Below are 25,713 nucleotides of genomic sequence, written 5' to 3'. Positions count from 1 at the left end.
AGCCAAGAGGACAGGGACTCTGCAGCAAGCAGGATTGTGTTCTGCGGAATCACAGATAAGCTGTTCCCATTTTTCTTCCAGCACTATAGAGAAATACCAAAATCCATGGCCAGAATTTGCACAGGCCAACTAGATTTGGAATGGAGCTGAGGGGTGCAAACTCAAGGGGTGGGAAATTGGTTGTAATTCATGCCACCTGCTGCAACTGGGCGTGCTGCCTGAAGCTCTGCAGCAGAAGCCCACTTTGAGCTCAGGGGAAAGGGTGGTCTCCACTCATAGTCACGTCTGCCTGGTGTGTAGGCTGGGGCGGGACTGCTTGTGGGCCATGTAGTGACCGTCCTGTCTTAGAGCACTAGGGCTGCCTTAACAAAGTGCCATGAACTTGATGGCTTAAAGCAACAGAAACTTATTCTTTCGCAGTGCTGGAGGCTGCAAGTCTAAACCCAAGAGTCACCAGGGCTCTGCTCCCTCGGCAGTCTGTAGGGAAGAATCTGTTCCATGCCTCTCTCCTGGCTTCTGTTGGTGGCTGACAATCCTTGGTGTTCCTTGGCTTCTGGCAGCATAGCTCTGATGTCTGCCCTGCTTCCACCTGGCCATCTTCCCTCTGCGTCTTTGCCCCTGATTATAAGGACACCAGTAGAGTGGATTAAGGGCCCACCCTACTTCCAGTATCTCCTCATTTTAACCAATCACATCTTCAAAGACCCGATTTCCAAATAAGGTCACATTTATGGGTCCAAGGGACATGAACATATCTTTTGGGGGGACACAACTCAACCTATAAAACTGCCCCAGTTTGACCCTCTTTGTTTTTGGCCCCAGGGGAAACAAAACACCTGTCCCAGTTCACATGACTTGTGAATGGTAGATTTAAGATTAGAACCCAGGTTTTCTGTCACCATTTCAGTAATGTTAACTCAACACATTTCCAGCCTCATTAGAGGGAGAAGAACAAAGGCTGAGTTTAGGTTCCCAATCAGCTGTGTGATTTATGGGCTGTGTGACCTTGAATGTGTCACTTAACCTCTCTGTGCTTCATTTCCTCGTCTGTAAACTGGAATAAAAACACCCATTTTTATTATTGGGAGTATTGGATAATTTTGATAATGGTAGTTGTAGCACAGGGCCAAATATATTCAATTTCTTTCCTTTTTTTTCCAACAGAAAAAAGAGATGACATCTGCATTGAGATGACAGCTCCAGGACCAGTGTGGATACCAGGTCAGTGATTTAATTACATAGTTGTAGATCTGGGAACTCCCTTGGGAACTATGGGTTTCTGACCAGATCATCTTTAAGTTTCCTCCAGCTCTTATGCTTCTTCTGACAATAAGTGATTTTAAAGGATTTGTATTTAGTTGTTTCTATGAGCCGGTACTTGGTCAGTGAGCCCTGGAAATTTTTCTCGAGTCAAACCAAGGTTTTTCCAGGTACAAAGACCAGTTTCGGCATTCTAACGTCTTGAATGCTGCACAGCTCACAGCCTGAGACCTTGGGAAGTCTCACTCCATTGTGCGTAATGGATTCTCTTCTTAGCACATGCGGTGGAGGAGAGATTCTCCAGGGCAGGAAGTGGTCTGAGTCATTGCGGGGTCCCAGTACTTTGCAGAGGGCCTGGGGTCTGAGGAAAGGTCTCCAAGGTTTAGCCAAAGCCCAGGGATTTGGAGCTCACAAGGCCCAGGACTGCATTAGTCTGTGACTCTGGAACCCTGACCCAGTCACTTCCTTCAGGTCTTGACTTTTCCCTGCATTAGATGTGGAAGCTGCTAAGTGACCCTTCTGTCCTTGAGGCAGCAGCTACATAGACAGTCGAGAAAGGCTGCAGCTTCCTTGGTCGGGAGCTGGTGGCAACCATAATACATTTATATGAACAGCTTTACCCCCTCTGAAAGCAATTCCAGGTCAACCAAAGTGGTCTGCCTCTAGGAGGAAGGAAGGGAGGAGAAAAGTAGCCCAAAGATCTGGGCTCAAGTGAAATTTATAAATAGGGACCTGGAAAGCCATGGAAGAAGCCAAGCGAGGCAAAGGAGAGTGGGCAAGTCTCAAAGAGCATGCTAAGACGTAAATAACTAATGAGAGAGAAGCCAAATTTCTTGGAGACTCTTTGAAGGCCATGAGGTAACTGTTTCCGATGACCAGGATGACAGTGACAGTTTGTTGTTGGAAAGAGACTCACCAGCAGGAATAAAAGAAGGCTTTGGTGCTTATAGTTGTTCATTTATTGATTCAGGCAACAAATGCTTCTTCATTACCTCGTGTGCACCTGACTCTATACTAAGTGTAGGGGAAATGACCTTAATTAAGTCATTGTCTCTGTTTCAAGATGCCAGACATTTAACCAGGAACAAGGACACATAAATCACTTAGAGGCAGCTGCTGTCACTATCACAGTGTCATGGCTTGCACTGCTTTGTACCATAGGCCATTCCCCATGTTGGCATCCATGATTGTGTCTGCCTGGTACTGTTCTCCTTTTGGAAATGCACCCCACTTTTATGGGGCATTGTCCCCCAGCTCCCAGTCTGAATAGGAATTGTATGTCTCTACCTCCCTGATCCCAGGGGGTGACACAAGTCAGGACAATCAGAGTTCTGCCTTGGGGTTTCTCTAGCTGAGAGAAAGCCCCATTTCCTTGTTGGAGGTGCAGCTATGATGGGAGCTTTGATGCTGCTGAGAGCCAAGCTTCTTGCCTCAGGAAGACAGTAGTTCAGAGAATAAAAGCAACATGTACGGAAAGGTAGAGATAAGATACACACACACACATACACGCACGCACTGCAAATGGGGAGAATGAGAGGGAGAAAGAAATGCATAGTTTTGGTCATTTGAGTCCCTGGTTTCAGCTTCTGCCCAGCCTTTCCTGTAGTTTAGAAACACCAGCTGATAGCTTCCCTTTTCCGTTGTCGCTTGTTCAAATTCAGTTTCTGTCACTTACGAGCAAGGGTCCTAATATACTTCCCCAGATAGAAAAAGAAGGGAACTGGCATTAAATGCCTGCTGTGAGCCAAGCAGTATTCTAGGCACTTTGCAAACAAACTTAACTCTCAAAATAACCTGTAAAATAGCAATCAATAATCCCATTTTACAGTTAAAAGGTTGACCTCAGAGAGAGGTTGAATAACTTCTCTAAATCACAGCGCTAATTAGAGCTAGTAAGCAGGGAATGGCGCTAAACCCTCAAGACAGAGGCTTTCCTCAGGGAGTTCATGGGGTTAAATGCATAATCCCACAAAAATCTTAACAAATTATGGTGAGCATTTTTGAAAATAAAGACAGGGGTTGTCCTCCTGTCCCAGGGCTGCCATGACAAAACACTGCAAACTGAGTGGCTTAAAACAACAGAAATTTATTGTCCCACAGTTCTGGAGGCCAGAAGTGCCGAGTCAGGGTGTCGGCAGGGCCGTGCCGCCTATGAGGTCCTGGCGGCACGGCCAACAATCCAAGGCCATCCTCCCCTCTGCTCCTCCTGTGCCCGGGCTTTTTCTTCACGAAAAGACACCAGTCAGATTGGATTAAAGGCCCACCTTGCTCCAGTTGGAGCTCATTTTAACCTCCCTGATTCCATCTGTAATGACCCTATTTTCAACTAAGCTCACATTCTGAAGTACTGGGGGCTGGAACTTCAGCATTTATTTTTGGAGGGACATTCAATCCCTAGGAGCAGTGAGGAAAAGATCAACCTTAACTGAAAGCTAAATGGTGGAAGGAGCTGCCTGCAGATGGGACAGGGAAGGACACAGGTAGAAAGAGCAGTGAGATGGGAGGAGGGAAAGGGTTGGTGTTTGGGCCAGGGACAACGGGACCAATTAGGAGGCAGATGTTGAGACTGGAGAGGAAAATGGCCGACTTGATGTTGGAGGTGGTGGAGACCCCGAGCAATAGAAGGATTTGAGGGAAACGTCAGAGTTGGATTCGGTAGGACTCGCTCATGGATTGGACATGGCAAGGAGGAGGGTTTTGGGTTCAGAGAAGTCAAAACAGACCTCTCCCTGCCTGGGAGGGCACAGGGGGACAAAGAAGGGAAGTCATGCCAGGGGTGCTTGCAGCAAGGAAGGGTGAGATAGAAGGAGGAAAGGAGATTCACTTGGCATTTTGATTGCTGTTTTGGGGTTGGCACCATGGGAAAAGGACCAAAAATAAATGTAGTGAAAATGGGACTTGTTGGCAGGTTAGGTGGCCCTGTTCCAACAGCAATGGTGGTGATATCTCAACATTTCACATAAGACCTGCCTTTGAGCACAATACTTCACACACACCTAAGACCCTGGGTGATTTTCTAAATAAGGGCGAGCAGAAGGGAAATGGGACAAAAATTAGTTTTCAAACTATACCTCAGTCAGTCAGCTGCCTACACTGAGAGCTTCACCATTTGTAGAAGATCAAAGCTTCTACTTGTCCCTTCTCAAAACCTCCTTGAAAGCTATGGAATTATTTTACTGCCTTCAAATAATAGAAAACACTTCACTCATCTGTTCTGCTCACAGGCATCTTTATCATGGTCTCAGCCAAGCTTTGAAAGACCATGCCTTTTGCTGGTAAAAGTGTGAATCAGTGTTCTGGGCCCTGCACAACTCTAGGGGGCACCATTCAGTGAAGTGACAATGTGCCTGGTGTCCCTAGAGTTTATTTGCAAAACTTGTGTCACTATACAACCTTGTGGTATGAGAGCACCTCAACTTGTGTTGTAGTTTGGTCGTTATGATTGCCTGATTCTCTGAAGGAATCTCTTCATCCCTGTGGGCCCTACTTCTATCAGCTGCAGAATGGGGAATGGAAAATAGGCCAGATCACTGTTTCAAGAAGTGTTTTTATTGGAACACTCACTTCTATAGACTGTCAATAGGTCTTCTGTGGAAAAAGGGCTTCAAGGCAAAAAAAGAAAACACTGGGTTAAAAAAAAATTAATATGGATTTTTAATTTTTTAATTTTTATTTTTAAGAGTCTATCATTATAAGATATTCATATACAATATGAGTAGCTAAAAGTCAGATTAAAAATGCAGAGTTTGGGGTGGGCCACGGTGGCTCAGCAGGCAGAGTTCTTGCCTGTCATGCTGGAGAACTGGGTTCGATTCCTGGTGCCTGCCAAACAAAAAAAAAAAAATGTAGAGTTTTCTGGGCAGAAAGAACTTTTTTTTGATAGAGAACCATTTCATTTTTCAGGGAATAATTGGTCCTTCACTAGCTAGAAGGTTCTATGTCACTCACGGAACACAGGGAGGCTCCCAGCAGACGGGAAGGAAGAATGAGTGAGTGTAGAAAAGTGGAATTCTGCCCCTCAGCAGTGGTCACCTTTTCCTTGGGTCATTTATGCTGATGGTGGAAGGGTAAATGCTGTGCGTCTTTTAAGGCATTGGTCTATGGCCTCTGAGAGCGGCTTCCTTGGAGGACCTCAGAGACCCTAGAAATGTCAAGGTTAACAGCAGTCGATGAAAGGGCTTTTTGGAAGATCTTTCTTTCACTCTATGAGCAAAGGTGGAGGTGGGAAGTTGGCTGGAGGAGACAGACAGATGGGGACTGGGCTGGTATCTGAGGGTCTACTGGACATGGTGGACAGTCTCTTTGAAGGCTAGAAGGACCTCCCTCCCTTTAACCCAGTGTTGCTCCAAATACAGAAAGCACGCTCTATTTCTGCTCATGATGATTTTAGATCATCTCTAGGCAAGGCGTGAAATAACATTGTACCAGAGTGAGGGAGCAATTCCCTTTTCCATTTTCATTCAGGCCTTCCAATTATGTGTAGACGAGGCAGGCCTCAGGCCACAGTGTCTTTAGCAAGCAGTACTATCTAGTTAGAATCTATTAATATTGCTCAGTTTTCATAATATCGTTTTGAGTTAACTCTGAGCTAGAAATTGGGAGACCTCTTGAGTAGCTGCAAGTATGGTAACTGAAAAATCTCCTCAATATTGGCTTTATATTTCTGATAGTCATATGAAGTTTCCTTTCAAAGTGAATCTAAATAAGCTAAAAAGTGACTAGATTTAAAGAAAACTATTGAATAAATAATGCTGTAGGTAGTACACAAATGTGACAAAAATCATGAAGGTCAAATAAAAATGACTGAAGGTGAGGAAAGAGAAATTTGGCAGTGAACATGGCCAGGAGTTGCAAACTGGAACTGCTCAAGCAGGAATGCTTCTTTTTGCTTACTTCTCAGACAGGTTTTTGCAGAAAAATAATGATGCATCTTGGGACCATGTTTCCTGACTGCTATGTACCCCAGAAAAGCCATGTCGTTTTTTCCTGATCCAATGTTGTGGGGGCAGCCATATTCCTTTTAATCTAGATTCAATATTGTACAAAGGGAACCTTTTTATTAGTTTATCTCCATGGAGATATGGCATTCCCACTTGTGGGTGGGACCCTTTGATTGGATTGTTTCCGTGGAGATGCGATACATTCAGTTGTGGGTGTGGCCCATTCAAGGTGGGCCTTGATTAGTTTACTCAAGTTCTTTAAAAGGGGAAACACTTTGGAGAAAGCTCAGAGCCAACACGAGATTCAGATATTTGGAGATGCAGAAAGAAAATGCCTCCAGGGAAGCTGTTTGAAAGGAGAAGCCAAAGGACCAGCAGATACCAGCCATGTGCCTTCCCAGCTGCCAGAGGTATTCCAGACCCATGAGCCTTTCTTGTGTCAAGGTATGTTTTCCTGGATGCCTTACTTTGGACATTTTTATGGCCTTAGAAACTTGTAAACCTGTAACTTAATAAATTCCCTTTTTCAAAGCTGTTCCATCTCTGGTTTACTGCATCCCAGCAGCATTAACAAACCAAAACAGAGGAAAAGACACTTCTCTGTGATTCTCAGGTACCGTGAGACAGGAGAGTTAAAACGGACCTGGGGCATGGGGGTGGAAGGAGAAAAGGGAGGTGAGGCAGCTGGCAGGGCAGTGGTAGAGCTATTTATGATGCCTCCTTGGGGAGATCAAGGGCTCTGAGTCAAAGCCTCCTGGTGCCTGTGTCCTTGCGTCTGTCCTGGAGAAGGGTGTAATAACCTCGGTAGAAGCTTGGTGGTGGATTCTGCTGGTTAATGCTGACATCATTATGGGCAAACCATCAGGTCTATGAAACGCTTTGAGGAGAGGGGAGCGAGCCTTATGGAGCAGAGCATCTTGAGGTTCCCTTTGGGTTGTCCACCATGTTTTCCCTGGAGTCCCAGCTGCTGCGTGGAGAAGTGAGAGCCCAGATGGTCCATCACTGGCAGGACCAAGGTAGTCCATCACTGGGCCCCTTTCAAGGTGGCCCATGAAAAAACAGAGCAGCCCAGCCAAGCCTGTGACATTTCAGTTTGGCCATAAAAGCTTGAAGTAAGTAAAATCTCTTTTCCCATTTTCAGATTGCATTCATTTACCTTAGCTCACATTTCTGAAAACCACGGAAAACAGTGCCTGAGGCATATTAAGCATCATTTAAATGTCAGTTTTGTTGCTGCTATTCTTATTATTATCTTCATTTTCATCCTCACCCTGGGAGGTGGACTTGGGCAGCGGCCACATTTATGGATGAAGAAAGAAACTCAGAGAGATGTAATAAATTGTCTAAATTCATAGGGAAACATATGGCAGAGCCAGACTTGATGCCAGGTTTGGGGGGTATAAATCTCAGATTTCAAAATCTGATGGAAGCCCTGAGCTCATCAAGTGCTCTCACACATGACTTCTTTGTCCCCTGACAACCCCCTTGGGCAGGTAGGTGCCAGTGGCAGTGACAGGTCAATGGCCAGACATGGATGTGATTCTGTTGCTTCTGGCATTGTGGTTTTGGCAGTTTCTGAGCCTCTCTGAGCCCCCAGGTTTTCCATGGTGAATAATATAACAGTAGTGCCAGCCTCAGGGTCATGAGTGAGGATTGAGAGACCTGAGGTCTAGTGTTCGCACACAATGGTAACTTGTGTGCATCACAGCAATGTCATTTTTCAAATGAGAAAACCAAGGCCCAGAGAACAAGTGGTTTTGGGTTTCCCAATTCCTAGTTCAGCATCCTTTTTTGCCACCACTGGCATCAGGACAGTAGATTTTACTCTCTGGTTGAACCGTTAGCTTAGATCTACATTGACAATAGCCAAGCAAAGATGCCCCCACCCCACCCCCCGCCCCATGCCTCCAAATATACTAACCTTGTATGGAGCAGTGTTACCAGCTCAGTGTTACCAGCTCAATGAGTTTTTTGGACACTTACGCAGTATGGTAGAGTTCTTTTATTTCTTCCTCATGAGAAACAGCACTCACAGGAACAAAAGGCAAGTGAGTTCAGAGTCGGGAGTGCTCAGTCTCCTTTCATCTTGGTCCCCAAGGCAAAGGAGTCCCTCAATGCCCCTTGTTCACCATTGGCTGACTACTTAGGCATGGCAATCTAGTCTCAGAAACTAGCAAAGTCATAGGTGAGTTTTCTAGACCTTATTATCATAATTATTCATTTAGTTTTTAACTAATCACAGATTAGGGTAGGTTACATCCTTCATTTGCATATCTGACTGCCCTTAGAGGGGATCAATTGAATAAGCTTTCTGCCCAAAGCACCTATCATATTCTAGTAAACTTAATCCTTCATATACTGATGTGATTTGGGGGGAATGTGGGCCAGGTTAGGAGGACGAGACTTAAATAAAGGGGCTTTCATACTGCCTTATTTGAGTGGGAAGAGCCTACCCATCCCTTACAACTTCCCACAGAAAACACAGAACCGTCACTCAGAAGGCTTTCCTGACTAACCCTAATCTTATTCTAGTGTCATCTCTGTTTGGGTTTAAGTTCTACCAATTATTTCTGTCTTCACCTGGATTCAAAATTTCCCATGTTCACACATATGTTTCCATGCACATGTATCTTGTTTCTATAGTTATTGCAAAATAAGTGAACATGTGATGGCTAGTTGGACCACACTTCTCCCACGCTGCCTCCCACGATGCTTGCCTCATTCTTGGGTGTGTGTTTAGTGGCCACCATCTTCCCCTGTGGCCCAAGCAACAAGTCTTTATTGCCTCCCTTTACTTCTTTGTTGGTTAAAGTTTGCAGTTGTAGACAAGAGACTCCACTCCAGTTTCGGAAAGAAAGTTGTTTTTTCTTCTCTCTTTCTCTCACCCCCACCATTAGGTATCTCACAGAATTATTGGGAGGAGGTAAAAGCTGTAGGCTAAGCTCCCAGATCCACACTGCAGAGTTGTCCATTCACGAAGCTGCTGGGGACCCTAGCCTGAGACTCCACCCTTTGTGGCCTCCTGTACCAGCAAAGTGGCTGTCCATGCCCAACACAGCTCACTGCTGAATCACAGACTCAAGGCGGTGCAGCTGATTAGTAGAGACAGGTGAATATCTGCAAGAGAGGTGGGCATGCATATAGGTTGTCTTCTTAGTTCTCCCCTAGTAAGAGGAGATTCCTGCTCCTGCTGTGAGGGGAACACCAAAGGGTAAATGGAGCACTTACAATATTTTGAGAACACAAGGCAAAGATAAGCTGTTTACTGTGTCTCCAGTGTCCATGTCAGCAGTGTCAGCAGTTTGAAATATTAGCATCTCTAGCACTACCCACTTCTCTCCACCCCTTTGCCCTCCCTTGGCCAAGTGATTCTTGCCTGGACCATGACGACGTGGATTGGATTTCCCTGGCTTCAGTCCCCTCCTTCCAGGCTCATTCCTTCTTGGTCATTCATGACATTGACATTTTTGAGGAGTACAGGATATTTTGTACAATGCCGCTCCTGGTAGAATGGAATACCAACAGAAGTGTGCTCTGTTCTTTTTAGTAGATAATCTCAGAAGGCATTCAAAGTCTGTTTCTCCCATTCCTGATGATGCTAGCTTTAGTTAAGATGGTGTCATTTTCTCCATTATAAACTTCCTGTTTTCCCTTTCATAATTAATTATCTTTTGGGGAAATTCTTTGAGACTATAAATACCCTCTTTCTCATCAAATTTTCAGTCACTGATTTGAACATCCATGTCAACCTCACTTCCATAAAAATCAATTATTATTATGATAGTTGCCAAATGGTGGTTTTATATTTTTACCATGTCTTCTACTTTTATTGGTTGGCTTTCTAATTTGAGAAAAAGCTTTCCCTGCCCCCTATTTATTTTTTTTATATCAGTATGGACTCATGGGTTCCTACTTTATTTGATGGTTTGATCCCATTCTCATTATTTATTGTGATGCTCAAATGATCCCAGATTTGGCTGGTGGGAACCTCTTCAAGCTGGTTCTTAATGTCTTCTTTACAGATTCCAATCATTCTTTGAGGATTTCCTCACTTTCTGGCAAATAAAGATGTTCTGACCTGACGGCAGCAGCAACATGGTGGTGTATCCAGTATAGCTGTAAATTTCTCAAAACTCTTCTTGGCATCTGTCCCTCTCCCTGTTCCCTCCCACCCTGCCCCAGAGCAGAATGTTCTGGGGCACTTGACCATAGAGTACACAAAATGGGGCTCAAGATTCCTGGCTTTGGGACTGGTAACCTACCAACCAGCTCTCTGTGTCGTTCATGGGCCCTCGCTCCTGGCTGAGGTCATTGCCACTGCTTCAGTGATCATGTCACCTCCCCTGCCCTCTCCTCCCCTGCTGCCTGGGTGGGTGTTCAAAAGCCCTGACCTGGCCTCTACTCCCAACCTCTCTTCCCTGAGATGGTTCCCATGCCCCAGACTTGGGTTGGATATTGATATGAATTGAATTTAAAGAAATTAATTGATGAAATACTAAAAAGTGAGGCTTACTGTAGCGATGATTGTATCCTGAGCCACAGAATGGGGAGGGTGTTTGGATTGTGGAATTCTGGCTCTGCCATGTTCTAGTTTTTGTGTCTCTGGGCGAGGTGCTTTCCCTCCCCGAGCCAAGATTCCCCTCATCTGTAAAATGGGAACAATAAACACTCATCTTTCAGGTGCCTCATCAGGATGAGTCTCCAATAATGCATTTACCTGGTAATAGCATTGTTAAATATGATTTCTCCTCCTTCCCATCTTCCTACTTCCTCCTCCCTCTTTCCTCCACTTTCACCTCCTCCCTCTTCCAGCTCCTCTTCTCCTCCCTCTCCTTCTGTCACCACTGTCACCTTTTCAGATTAGCAGGAAGTATTTGTAAAGAAGGAGGATGAAAGTGTGACTGTCCATTTCCCCAGATTCAGAATGTTGAAAGGAGTGATTGTGTAGACGGGGCACTTCCCAACTCTGGGTTCGTTGTCTGGCTGGGCTAAGACAGGTGACACTGAGGAGGCCTGGGGATTTCCCCACTCGGCCTCCCTGAAGTGATTGCTTAGTTGGGTTTTTATGCACATCAAAGACAGAGAGATAATCATTTTAGCTAACAGATATTCTAGATTGCTGGCTGCCAGATTGCAATATACCAGAAATGGAATGGTTTTTAAAGAGGGGAATTTAGTAAGTTGCAAGCTGACAGTTCTAAGACTGTGAAAACATCCAAATTAAAGCAAGTCTATAGAAATGTCCAATCTAAGGCACCCAGGGAAAGATTCCTTGGTTCAAGAAGGCCGATGACATTCAAGGTTTCTCTCTGAACTGGAAAGGCACATGGTGAACATGATGATGTCTGCTAGATTTCTCTCCCAAGCTTCTTGTTCTTGAAGCTCCCCCAGGGGTATTTCCCTTCTTGTCTCCAAAGGTCTCTGGCTGCATGGGTTCTGTGGTTCTCAGGGTGCTTAACTTGTTCCACTCTCCCGGAATCTCAAGCCTTTTACCAAAATGCTTCTTCTTTTAAAGGATTCCAGTAAAGTGATCAAGACCCCCCTGGAATGTGTGAAGTCACATCTCCCTCTAATCCAGGGTTAATTCCCACAATTGGGTGAGTTACATCTCTGTGGAGATAATCTAACTGAATTTTCAACGTATAGTACTGAATAGGGATTAAATGAAACAGTTGCTCTCACAAGTTTGGATCAGATTTAAAACGTGGCTTTTCTAGGGTACATAACTCCTTTCAAACTGGCCTAATAGGTAACACAGAGGTCTGAAGAATTTCAGTAGTTTCTCTTAGTTATTTCCTATTTCCTTCAGGATTTGCATCCTGTGACAAAGGTTCCTGGGAGCCTGGGGAGATAGATGAAAAGCTTGTTCATATCTGGGAGGTCTGGGCCAACAAAGCTTATTCAGGTCTGAGGGCAGACTTGACATTTACATACTGCTGCTGATGTCACATTTACATACTACTCCTTTGTGAGGCTATGGCTGCATTAACAGCCTGCTTCCAGCTTTCAAGTAATATTCAAAAGTTTCAAAGGTTACAGTCTAAGGCTACTTTACAATTTCCAGCTTGCTTACAATTTTAAGATTATATTTGAAAGTTATTCTCACAATTGTCCTAAGCCTGGCAGTCCCTGAGAAGGACTTTGGGGCCAGGAGGGGACAAGGGTGCAATCTCATAGCAGCCCACCCGCCACCCCCAATAAGGTTAGGGGATCGAGGTCCCTCAGAATATATGTTTCTGTTTTATGACTTTTCTCTTTGAGGGTGACTTTTTTCCGTTTAAACCAGTGTTTCTCAACTAGAGGCCATATCAACCTCCGGGACATCTGGCAATGTCCAGAGACATTTTTGGTGGTCAAGATGGAGGGTGCTACTGGCATCTAGTGGGTAGAGGCCAGGGGTGCTGCTGAATATCCTACAATGCCCAGGTCAAAGAATTATACAGCCCCAGAGGTCAGTATAGTGCCACTGTTGTGAAACCCTACTTTAAACTGATTTCCACTCCAGTATTACACTTTCCCATAAAAACGTGCAATGACTGAAGAGGGAAGCTACAAAGTTTTAGCACCTATTGTGTGGCAGGCTACCAGTTTTCCATCTCATTCAACACTGGCCACAAAATTACGAGGTGGAAATTAACTCTATTTTACCATAATTTACCTAAGGTCTTCCAGGTGCAAAGGCTGGTGAGGTGGGGGGTGGGGGACGGGGGCAGGGGTATTTGGTCATGAGGGGACCTGGATTCGAACCCTGGGCTCTTTAACCCCCTTTCATACCATGGGGGTCATCCCGTGTGGTTTGTCCCAGTCCTGTGTTCTTGGACACTCTCAGGCTGTAGAGACACATTCAGAGGCAGCAAACCCCAAGGAAAAAGGCTCACCTTTATTTTCAATCCCTGGAGGCCCAGAGCACACGGCGTTTCTCAGACAGCCACCCAGGATGTTTTTACAATTTCCCTTAATCCATCTCCCTTGAGAAGACTATAAACACGGCCTAGCTTGGGTTTTCATCCATGAGGGGTCTGGGAGTCGGGGAGTAGGAAGTGAATTAGACTAGAGGCTGGCAGTGGTGGTTCAAGTAGGACTTTCTTAGGAGACACAGACCTGAGAAGAGGTGGAGCAGATATCATTGGCATACTATCGTGTCCATCTTGTTGAAATAACTCCTTAAAATTCAACCTGACTGCTCTGGCTTTAACTGGAGACTCTCTGTACAGCCTAGAGCTGACCTACAAGGAGCCACTAAAGTGCTGTCTGCTGCTAGCCGCAGCCATTTTGCAGAATGCTCAGATGACAAAGATAGCATGCTTTGAAAGCGAGGGCAGAGGTGAGGAGTGGACGAGCGGAGAGTATCTCAACTTCCTGCTACTTCTCTGGCTGCCCACTGCACCCAGCCAATATGTCCAACTTCTTGTTTTTAAAAGCTTCCTACTGAGGTCTCGATTTAGTTGACCCCCATGAGGACGTTAGACTGGATTTATGTAAGTTTTAGGCTCAGGACCTTAGGAAACTGCAGCCCTCTGGCTGGGGTCAGAGACAAAGACGCTTTCCATCAGCCCTGCTCGGTGGGGATACCTCTTCTGCTCTTTCTGAGGTGGGTTTGGTTATGTTTAGGCAAGGGAACACTGGATCCGAGAGACACACAGACTTCCCTGGGCATATAAGTCTGAAAAATAGAGGTGTTCAGGTACTAACCCCAAATTTGCTGCTGGATGCATTTGAGAATAAAAACACTAGTAGTCAACTGAAAATGCTCAGTGCCAAGCATTGTTCTAAGGGCTTTGTCATAATTATTTACTCCTTACAATAGCCCTATGACATAGAAATGGCAAATATGCCCCCTTTACAAAGGTCATCATTGAGGCTCAGAGGAGTTCAGTGACGTGCCTGAGGTTGCCCAGCTAGGAAAGGCTGGAGCTGGCCTCCTGAGTGATTCTGTCCTAATCAAGTTTAATACCCATAATTGATTGAGTCACATCTCCATGGAGATAAGCTAATTGAAGTTTCAACGTACAGTACTGAATAGGGATTAGAAGAAACTGTTGCTCCCACATGGTTGATTAGGATTAAAACGTGGCTTTTCTAGGGTACATAAACCTTTTCAAACCAGCACATAAGGTTACTGGAATACAGCTCAATAGTTTAGATATTTCCCTCCAGCCCCTCTAATACACCATAAATTAGAAAGGGATAGCTATATAATGCATAAGAATAACCTCCAGGAGAGTCTCTCGACTCTAATAACTCCCAGCCCCTGGAACTTTATTTTGTCTCATTTCTCTTCCCTGTTTTGGTCAAGAAGGCTTTCTCAGTCCCATGATGCCTGGCCTCAGCTCATCCCTGGAAGTCCTGTCCCATGTTGCCAGGGAGATTTACAGCCTGGAGTCAGTCCCACGTAGTGCGGAGGGCAGTGAGTTCACCTGCTGAATTGGCTTAGAGAGAGAGAGGCCATATCTGAGCTACAAAAGAGATTCTGTGGGGGTGACTCTTAGGCCTAATTTTAAGAAGGTTTAGCTTTTTCTTTGCAGGAATAAACTTCCTAGGGGCAAACCCCAAGATTGAGGTTGATTGTCCCCACTGGTTGCAAAAATATCAGGTATTCCCTAGCTGGGGAACTTTAATATTTCCTCCTTTCTCCCCAGTCTCCCAAGGGAACTTTGCGAATACTTTTTATTCACTGCCCAGATTACTCTGGGATGTATCAGGACATCACTCTAATCTACAGAAACAAAAAAGATCTCATACCCTCTTCAAGATTCTATGTGATTATAAACCCATCCATTCTTAACTTGGTCTGCCGTCTTGCGCCTCTACCATGCATTAGCCTTTTAACTAGTCATACTTGCCCCCCTCCGACCTGTACCCTGGGTGATTTTTTAAAAAATATTTATCAGATCACATCCCTGCCCCTGTCATTTTAGGCAGGGCTTCCCTGCAGATTAAAGCCCAAAATCCTTCTTGGGTCTTCAAGACCCTTCTGGATCTGCCCCTACTGGCCTGGCAATAGGGAGGAGCTGCCTGGTTCCTCCTCCCTTCCTCCCGCCAGCTCTCAGTGATGCCCTTACGAAGCCACATGCAAGTCCTAGGCACTTTGACCTGTTCTTCCTCCCTGGCCTTTTGTAATGATGTCCCCACTGCCTCCTCCCCACCCCTCCTCCACTGGAGCAATTTCTAGAGCATCCTTCAGGGCCCTGCTTGGAAGCAACTTCTAGAAAACCTTTATGACCCCCCAGGTGAATGAGGTGCCCCTCCATGGTCTCCACAGCCCCTACGTGCCTCTTATCCCAGCACTCAGCACTCTTAGGATTGAACTGCTTATACTCATTGTCCCTCATGGGGCGATGAACCCATCTGTGCTGACCTCCCCTCCTAAGCCCCGTATGTCCTGAACTCCCCTCCTGAGTTCCATCTGTCCTGACCTTCCTGTCTGAGGTCCATCTGTCCTGGCCTCCCCATCTGAGGCCTGTCTGTCCTGACCTCCCCTCCTGAGTTCCATCTGTCCTGACCTTCCTGTCTGAGGTCCATCTGTCCTGGCCTCCCCATCTGAGGCCTGTCTGTCCTGGCCTCCCTGTCTACTAGAGCCTGGCACAGTGCTGTTCTGAGGAGCTGCTCAGTTCCTATCATCTGAGTGGATGAACAATGGATGTGGGCTGTGAGGTGCAGTCAGGCCTGGTGGTTCTCCAAACCTTCCAGCCTCCTGCCCAAGGCCCCCATCTACTCACTTGCAACCTGGGCCTGTGACACCCTATTCAGCAGCCCAGCAATATGCATTTCCAGCAAGTTCTGTCAGTTGATATGGATGTAGGTGATTCACAGATCCCACTTGGGGAAATGCTGCTGGCCCACGTTCATGCAGAGCTGGGGGAGGGCCTTGTCCTCTCTGTGGAATGGGGACAAGCTTCTGACAATAGGCCATGGAACTGCAGAAGAGAAGAGGAAAGGATAAAAGGGCATAGGTGGTTCCTGTGGCTTGTCCTGATGTTGACACTGAGACAATAATAATAGCTCAGGATACAGAATGCGGGGCTATACCCTGGGCTGCTGGTGGATGATATCCTTGGGTAATATAATCCCTTTTTACAGATGATGAAACAGAGAAGATTTAAGTAACTTGCCCAAGCTTCTAGTGAGTAGCTGATCTCAAATTCAATCTTCCCAAGACACATTTCAGAATGGCAGCATTGGGGGGGGTTGGGGGGTGAAATGGTACTTTGGGAGTAGAGTACAGGTCCAAAGAGTAGAAAGGTCCAGGGCGAGGTGAAAGGCAGAAAAAGAGTTGGGTGGGAAGAGAACTAAGAGGTAACATCCCTGTGCATCAAAGGTATCCTTCTGGAGTTCTCAACTGTAGGATTCCATTACCGCATAATAAGTCCTGGGACTCAAGCTGGATAGGACTCACCCCACCAACCTTAGACCACAAAGAATAAACCTGCAGTGTGGCAGTCAGGTTTCCCAACCTATTGCAGTGAGGGATAGCACATGTCAGAGGAACCATGGAGTGGCTCACCAAAGGAAACGATAGAGTTTTATAGGATTTGGGGGGAAATGCGAGAATTGAGGGTGAGCATATACCAGCAGGGTCCAGCACAGAACCTGGCATGGGTAAATGCAAAATGAAGGGTGACTGATGACACGGGGTTGGGTCCAGCTTCGGAGGCAAGGAAGCTGGAAAGGGCAGGCCAGCTCATTCAGTCATTTCTTTATTCATTCAACATTTGGCACCCACTATATGCCAGACACTGTACTAGGCACCAGGAGCACAAAGAGGAGTAAGTCCTCCAGGAGATCACGACCAAACGGTGGAGGCAGGTTTCTAGGGCACTGGCAGTGCAGGCCGAAGCAGAACTTCTCTTGGTTGAGCCTGATGGGGACCAAGTGGGACCCTCCAGAGCCCCAGTTTGCAGCAGGCACTAATTCCAGACCTGGTTTCACATTCTCCACCATCTTCCTTCTCATTAATCTGCTTCAGAAAAATGGTGCACCTGAGGCTAGAGCTGACAGATTTAGTGACTCTACCAGGTTAACAGCAGCCACAACCCACCTTCAATTTTGGGCAGCTCATCATACGCCAGGTATTATGTCAACCTCGGTCTGAATCCAGGGTGACTTTGGCAAGCTACTTCACCTCTCTGAACCCGAGTTTCTTCCTCATGTTTCAACAGGACGATAATGGAACCTACCTGAGTGCTTTGCACAGAAACCTTAGGTTTCTGTCGGATTGAAGTGAATTTTTTAAGTGTCACTGGCAAGGAGACTTCTAGCCGTATTTCCCTTTGGGAGAGTGCCCCCACTCCAAAAGATGTACCCCCAGTTCTCAGATGTACGCTGGACGTGAAAGAGCTCTTGCAGTGCTGTGGCATTCAATCGCTGGATTGCGGGAGAGAAAGAAGAAACGAGCCTTTCATTTCAGAGTTATGAGCAAATTGACATTTCTCAGCATTGTTTCTAAGCCTTTGCAAAGACTCAATGATGTGTGCTAATGAAGGGAAATGAACACCACGTGGGAATGACTTTGGGCTCTATCTTCAAACTGATCCTGAATTTGGGCTCAGGAACTAATCCAATTGGCTGACAGAATTTGTCTCATTTTTCTTTGTTTCCACCTGCTTTCCCACGGAGGGGCTAAAAATGTCTAGAATGAGAGGAGGAGGGAGACCCAAGTTGTGATAAAAGCAATTTGAAGACTCTCCATTGCCCTGCATTAGTTTTTTTTTTTTTTTTTTTTTTTTTTTTTTTTTTTTTTTTAAAGGAAAGACAGAGAGAAGGAAGGAAGGAAGAAAGGGAAACATCTTTAAACACTTTCTTGTTTTATTGTATTTTGTTTTTCCGTTTTTTGTTACATGGGCTGGGGCCGGGAATCGAACCGAGGTCCTCCGGCATAGCAGGCAAGCACTTTGCCCGCTGAGCCACCGCGGCCCGCCGCCCTGCATTAGTTTTTGTCAGCCCTTCTCACTTTCTGGAAATCACAGTTTATTTTCTGCCTCTGCCCCTCCCCCTGCTATACTCTAAGCTCCATGAGAAAGCAGCTTCGTTTGTCCACTGCTGTATCCCTGGCACCAAGCACAGTACCTGGCACATACAGGCACATACTGTATAAAGATGTCACATGAGTGACATGCTAAAGCATTGTTCTGGATGCTGTCTGGGTTTTTTTATTTTTTAAACAATCCAATTTCCCAGATTCTCCATCCTGGACATTCTGATTCAAAAAGTTTGTCTTGGGACCCTAGAAAAGACTCTTTAAATATCTGCCCATGTGATATCTATGGAAGGATCCTCCCAGAATTGGGAATGTTTGTTGCTGGGCAAAGACGGTGGATTCTTTTGCCCAATGCACTCAAATGACCAATTCCTGAGACATCAGGATTTCAAAGAGAGAAAAAGTTTCTCACGAGGTACCTGGTAGGAGATCAGATGGCCTGTCAGCCCCAAAATCTGTCTTTTTTTTTTTACACTGCAAACATCTTAATGATTATTGTTGAGCATACATTTTGGAAATTTTTTTTATTTCAAACTGCAACAAGTTAAATAAATGTTTATAATACACAAAGAAAATACAACCAAAAGTAAAACTTAAGCTTTAAGTGTGTCTTGCATCTAGACCAGTGTTGTTTTTTTTTCCTTAATATATCTTTATTTTTGAGCTGCACAAACACACTTAAGAATTTGATCTTTATAGTATGCATTTAGGAAATAAAAATATACTCCCACCTCAAAGAAATAAAAAGGTTGTGCATGATTATATGCCAAACAAAAGAGAGAATGCTAGAATACTCTGATAGTGCAGGCATCATTAAAAAGGAAAAGAAAAGGCTTGAGATGCTCATCAACTCTCTAGGTTTTAAGGAAGCAGGATTTTTGACCAAGTAACCTAAAAGCCAGAAAAACAGGGATCAGTGATGGCAACTGCATGAACTGCAATAATTTTGATAGTTTTATAGCATCAAATGACAGGCAGGAAAAAAAAATGGGCAGGGTTTAAGATATTGGGCACAATGGCCCCAGATGATGTAATTAGAGCTGATCTAATTATTCAGCACATGCGGGTTGATTACGACGTGCTTAGTCACAGAACATATGTAAGAAAATGGCGGCCTTAATATGATGATGGGCATGATTTTTTAAATATGATAATGAGGTATAAGTGACTTGTAGGTTAAAGTCTAAGCTATAGCCCATTTTAGTTAGATCCAATTTTGGTTATCAAGATAACTTTGGACTGGGAGTGGGTTAGTTCTGGGCGGACTCAGGACCTTTCATTCATAAATATTAGGGGCTGTCTTTAGTAATCACAAATTGTAAAGTTGAAAAGCTGGATAAATGGGTACAGGTGAAAGTTAGTCACAAGTTTTTTACAATCATGAGGGCACAAGATAAAGGCTATGCAATCATTATCAGAGATCAAGGCAGCTGGGTTACAATTCAAAGATTACAGGTATTTCCTTCTGTCTACTCCAGTATCCCAGAAAGCATAAATATACCTATATAATAATTCAACAATCAAAATCATCCCTTAAATCCTAATTTCTTAGTTACAAATCCTCCCTCTCAAATGATAATTCTCTCTCAATTTTGAGGGATATCCGGGCAGCCACTCATCTAATGTCTTCCTGGCTGAAAAGAGATATTGTCATTAAGGGGTGGGGGATAAAATGATGAAACTTGTTGTTGTTCTTGGATAGTCCAATATTTCTGGGTTTCAGAGCTTGTCTGGCATTGGAACAATCTGGATTTTGTTGTTGTTGTTTGTATGGGCAGGCGCGGGGAATCAAACCCCGGCCTCCAGCATGGCAGGTGAGAATTTTGCCATTGAGCCACTATCACACAGCCCAATCTGGGGGTTTTAAGTCTTTGAAAAACAAACATAATAAGTAAAATTTTATAAAGCCCAGGATATTTTTCAGGGTTTCTAGGAATGCTGTTCATTGGGGTTTGCCATACTGTGGCAGATTGCAATATCTGACTGAAATCAAGTCAAGAGGTCGTTCTGGTGGTTACTCGTAACCACCAGAACAACCTCTTGACTTGATTTGAAATCTCTTAGCTATTGAAACTCTATTTCTTTGCACCCTTTTGGTCAAAACTAATCCCACGATGCCAGGGCTAGGCTCATCCCTGGGAGTCATATCTTACAATTCTAGGGCCAGAACTTATCCCTGAGATTCATGTCCCATGATGCCAGGGCCAGGCTTATACCCCCAGAAATCATGTCCTACATAGGAGGGAAAGTCAAAGTTTACCTTAGAGAGAGACCACATTTGAGTAACAGTAGAGGTTTTCTGGAGATGACTCTTAGGCTGTAATTATAAGTCAGTTCAGTTTGCTATTATAGAAATGCATTTCATAAGGGAAAGCCCCATGATTGAGGCCTTGGCTTATTAAATCAGGAGTCCCTATTGCTTAAGAAAATATCAGGAACTTCCCAGATGGGGAAGTTTAATAGGTCCATGTTTTTCTCCAGTTTCTCAAGGGACTTTGCACATACTTTATTTCCTGTCCAAAATACTCTGAAATGCATCAGGTATAATATTAACTTGTACAGAATATTAAGATTTTATTCTTTATGCTAGGTTTCATATAAAATAAAGTTGGGTTAAATTGTTTAAATAAACTGACCAGACATGTTAAATTAGATAGTGTGCTACAGAAAATTTATATTTTGGACAAATATTTTCTTTTTTGGTCTCACACAAAAGTTAAAGTTTTAAAATTCAAACAATATTATTTTTTACTTTGTTGATTTTCCTTAGTTTTAACTAGATCAATTTCAATCACATCTTTAATTGGAGTTTGATCTTTTTCAGTTTTTTGTTTTTAATGGTTGCTGTATGGAGTAGTGCTGACTTTCAGAGCTGAAGAACTAAGTCTGAGTCTCAGGTGTCATACAGATACTTAAAGTTCTAGGGAGCTACTAGGTTATATAAAGAGCAAAACATTTCAAAATTTAAAGATACCAGTTAAAGCCTATTATCTTAGCTTCATAGCATAGGTTTGTTCTGTTTTACTTTTACACATTTATTAGTTATGTTACTTAACAGATAAAATATAATTTGTACATTTGTCCTGCCTCTTTTTTAAAATCTCTGTTGCAGATGAAGCTCTTACCTATAGCTGACAATGTATACTTTTAGAGATGCATTAGAGCAAAGCAGTGTGACTGACATGGAAATTTGGTTCTTTCTATGTTCTGTAGACTTTTCCTAAGAAAAACTAAAACTATGACCAACAACATTATACTACTGTTTAACATCATGCAGATTAGTATCAGAAACCTCCCATGCAATATGTTAACTAAGTTAGCACCTTATTTTTATGTGGTACAAGAACAAAATTCTTTGCAGAAGTTTTTCCCTTAACAGCAAGTCTTATCTTCTGAAATAAAGAATGATAAGGCCAACATGAACACTGACAAGGATGTCATTCTGATGTAAAATGTTTGTTTTCTGGGCAGAGTACTCAGACAATTAAGAAAAACTTTTTAAAACTTTACATTAAGAGCAGACTAACAATCCACATTATTTTAACAGGGAAAACTAAACTTTAATTTTGTAAGAATAGCTGGTTTGACACAAAAGCTTTCTATTTTGAGTATGATAGACAGGCTTATTAAATTTTTGGTCAGCATTGACTATGACAGACAGAATTCACTTTTATAAACTGCTGGTTTGAAAGGATGTATGTACCCTAGAAAAGCCATGTTTTAATCCTAATCCCATTTTGTAAAGGCAGCCATTTCTTCTAATCCCTATTCAGTATTGTATGTTTGAAACTGTAATTAGATCTTCTCCCTGGAGATGTGATTTAATCAAGAGTGGTTGTTAAACTGGATTAGGGGAGATGTGTCTCCACCCATTTGGGTGGGTCTTGATTAGTTTGTCAGAATTCTACAAAAGAGGAAACATTTTGGAGAAAGCTGGAGACTCAGAGGGAAATTCTGAGAGAGCAGAATGACAAAGTCATGAGAAGCAGAGTCCACCAGCCTGAGATCTTTGGAAATGAAGAACAAAAACGCCTCCTGGGGAGCTTCATGAAACAGGAAGCCAGGAGAGGAAGCTAGCAGAGGACACCATGTTTACCACGTGCTTTTCCAGATGAGAGAGGAACCCTGAGCCTGTTCGCCATGTGCCTTCTCACTTGAGAGAGAAACCCTGAACTTCATCAGCCTTCTTGAACCAAGGTATCTTTCCCTGGATGCCTTTGATTGGACATTTCTATAGAGTTGCTTTAACTGGGACATTTTCTCTGCCTTAGAACTGTAAACTAGCAACTTATTAAATTCCCCTTTTTAAAAGCTGTTCCATTTCTGGTATATTGCATTCCCGCAGCTAGCAAACTAGAACATAAACCTGTAACTTTCTATATTCTTTCAGGGCTTATAGTCAGTATAAAAACAGAATTCACTTTTAATCAGAGAATATGATCTTCCTAGTTGGGACATAATAAAGATACTCTTTATCCCACCTATAGTTTTTATTTATCTAGACTGCACATAATCAGAAATAAATTTGATAACAAATTTACAAAGCTTTTTGAATATGCATACTTCCTTCCAATAGCAGTATTCATGAAGGGAGGAAGAGACCGTGATACTACAAAATAATAGAAGAAAGAAGAAATTTATTCTTGGGTTTAGATCACAGCCAGGCATTTATGTACTTTATACTTACAACACACAAATGGTTACTTTACAGTATACGTATAATCTCTCAGCACAATTCAGCAGTACCTTCAAAGGTCAGAGAGATCCAAGTGGAAATACAGTCAGCTTCTTAATATTTAAGAAGATAAAAAGGGTTTATATCCAGAAAACAACCTCAAAGTTTTTCAACATTATTTTTAAGTGCTAAATAATACCAGGAATATGTTGGTTTATAAAATTAAATTATGGCTTAAAAAAATTAGTTCAGAGCTCTATTCATTCAAATGCTATTTCCTTATTTAAAGGTCTTATAGGTATAATTTTAAAATTATACGCATTTAAAATTCTTCCAGCATTTTTATTCCTTTATTATTATTGTCTTACACTACCCTGATATGAGTGTATTTTAAGTGGAACATAAACTCTCTGAAGCTCACAGTTAATAGTGAAAAGTTTGGTCTTCACTACTCATGACAGCATTTACTAACAGCAATATGCTGATTGACATTAACAGAGCCACTACAAATTCATATTCTTCTACATATTGAGATAACAAATGGTAAAGTAACTAAAAAGCCAGATTCTTTGAAATCCAGGTAATCAAGGTTATAAAGATCTCATTTGCATTTCCTACTAGACTTAACTGATCTCTTAAAAAGAACATGTTTGAAGCATTAGCATAATTTTCTATTTTATTATACTTGATATATGTTATTATTACCAGGCATGTTGCTCAGTTTATGTAACTTAACCTGTCCAGTTAGGATATTTTTAAGAGGAATTTTGAGAATGTACATATAATATTAGCTTATTTTATCAGTAAGTTAGTATAAATTTAGAGAGAACATGTCCAAGCAGAATGAAATTGCATTTGTTCCATTCAAATTTTCATCATAAAATTCCTTTTATCAGAAGTTGAGAAAATCTTTGTTTTCATAATATCTTAAAATTACAAACACTTTTAAAGGTACATTGGCTATCAAGTTCTGGAAAATATACTGCAATTGTTTAATTTGTCCCAAATCTAAATCCAGGAAAACTTCCATATTTCTCAGAGACCTTTCATTATCCTTCCTGAAATTTGGTAATTAGATTTTATTCAGTTGCTCCTATCCCAAGGCTTTTCAATTTTAATAATGATCTAATTACTATGATTACCATTGCAAAGGTATCATTGGAAAAAAAAAAACAAACAACAAACGTGGCTTATTCTATAGCATTTTCTATGTTTAGCAATTCTAATCTCCAGACCCAGTAACAAAGAATTCAAAACCACATCTCTCCATCTTCCTTCAAGACTGCCTTGGGTGCTCAAGCCTGAAGGCAGGAGTGGGTGGGATAGAAGGAAACCTGGTTTCTTCAACTTGGATTTGAAAGTTTTAGGTGAGGGTGGGGTGGAATTTGAGAGTTCCTATCCCCTTCTTTGAACTATTTCTAATTATTAGATCCATCTCACTAAAAGCTGTGACTGGGACAATTGCAAAAGGTCTTTGCCTTTCCCAGAGGCAGCTCTCCCGCGAACTTGTGGAGTTAGGGAAATTCCAGGACCATTTCTTTCTAATGCCAAGGTTTGTTTATAGGAATCATAAAACTAGGCTTTTGAATCTTGCCACCCCAAGGGTTTTTCGTTTTTTACTTCAGAAGTACCAATTTATATATATTTATATAAAGATACCTATTTATTTCTAAGCAGTTCAAATAGAGCTCATTAAGAATTATTTGTTAATTTTCTATTATCATCTGGTGGTATAAAAATATACATTGAACAGGCAGACAGACACAAGTAGAAAGTTAGTCATACAGGAACACAGAAATATTTTTGAGAGGGACAAATAAAAGATTGAATGTTATCTCATTCCATTTCCACCTTTTTGCAAAACAATATTCACTGTAAAATTTCTAACTTTAACTATTATGGTAGCATTTTTCATTTTAAGTCATATTGAGGCCAGATTATGTTACAGAAATAAGCCTTTTTCCCATAGATGCATAAGTAAAATCTTTCCCCTTTTTCAATACGGCCCAGAGGTTCCCTTTTCAAATAATTTCTGTAATCAGCAACCAATTAGGAACACTTGACCCATACAAATGCAGTAAGACACTAATTAGCAAATTTAACAGACACTTAACACTTATTATATTCAAATAAAACACCAATTAATAACTAGAATGAACACACCAACTAACAATTAAATGGGTATTAAATGCTTCCCCCATGGATTAACAATTAAACAAGCATTAAACATTTACTATACCTACGTAGCACACCAGCTAGCAGTTGAACAGGCCTGCTTAATTTCATGGAACACAGATTACTTATTTTCCAGAAGTACACGCAACAGAAAAACCCAGACGAGGGCTCCACACCTCGTGCAGAACGGTGTCCAGCAAGCAGAGGGTGCAGAGGTCAGAGCATGGGCATCATTCCAGGGCAGGACCAGGCCTCAGTCTGGCGACTTGAAATGCTGTGTTAACTCCCTGATCCCCTTTTACTCCTTGTTGGCCCACTCACCCACTCAGATGTCCGGACTTGCAACTAGAAACAGTTTCTCTTTATGAAACTTTTTAAGGGGCCCAAAGTCTCCAGAGTGCTGGCAGAACACAGACAGCCCAGCTGCCCACTAAACACATCCCAGCAGCCACAAAAGGCTCAGTTACCGTGCTGGCCTGCTCTGCTGGGGCTCCACAGTCTGCAGCATCATCCCTTCTGGAGGGTCACCAAATTGTTACCAGAATAAGGTGGTGGATTCCTTCGCCCAATGTACTCAAATGACCAATTCCTGAGACACCAGGTTTCAAAGAGAAAAAGTATTGCTAGGTATGTAGTAGAAGATCAGATGGCCTGTTGGCCCAAAATCTGCCTCCCTGAACTGCAGC

The 25,713-nt window shown here is 43.0% G+C and overlaps 1 long non-coding RNA gene across 4 annotated transcripts; it reads right to left on the bottom strand.

Moving 5' to 3' along the window:
* Positions 1–4,901: 4,901 nt before the first annotated feature.
* On the bottom strand, positions 4,902–25,199 carry LOC143686493 (uncharacterized). Of its 4 annotated transcripts, none has more exons than XR_013177193.1 (4): positions 25,092–25,199; positions 17,378–17,564; positions 15,920–16,117; positions 4,902–5,082 (listed from the first exon to the last, which is right to left on the bottom strand). It is a non-coding gene; the product is annotated as an uncharacterized LOC143686493 (long non-coding RNA). The 4 variants fall into 4 exon arrangements; XR_013177195.1 differs by lacking the exon at positions 4,902–5,082 and adding an exon at positions 13,106–13,301; XR_013177194.1 differs by lacking the exon at positions 4,902–5,082 and adding an exon at positions 14,393–14,629.
* Between the last annotated feature and the right edge of the window lie 514 nt (positions 25,200–25,713).

Source organism: Tamandua tetradactyla, chromosome 6 (assembly GCF_023851605.1).
Source record: "Tamandua tetradactyla isolate mTamTet1 chromosome 6, mTamTet1.pri, whole genome shotgun sequence".
Classification (NCBI taxonomy): domain Eukaryota; kingdom Metazoa; phylum Chordata; class Mammalia; order Pilosa; family Myrmecophagidae; genus Tamandua; species Tamandua tetradactyla.
The sequence above is the reverse complement of the archived record's forward strand: the minus strand, read 5'-3'. Positions and strand labels throughout refer to the sequence as shown.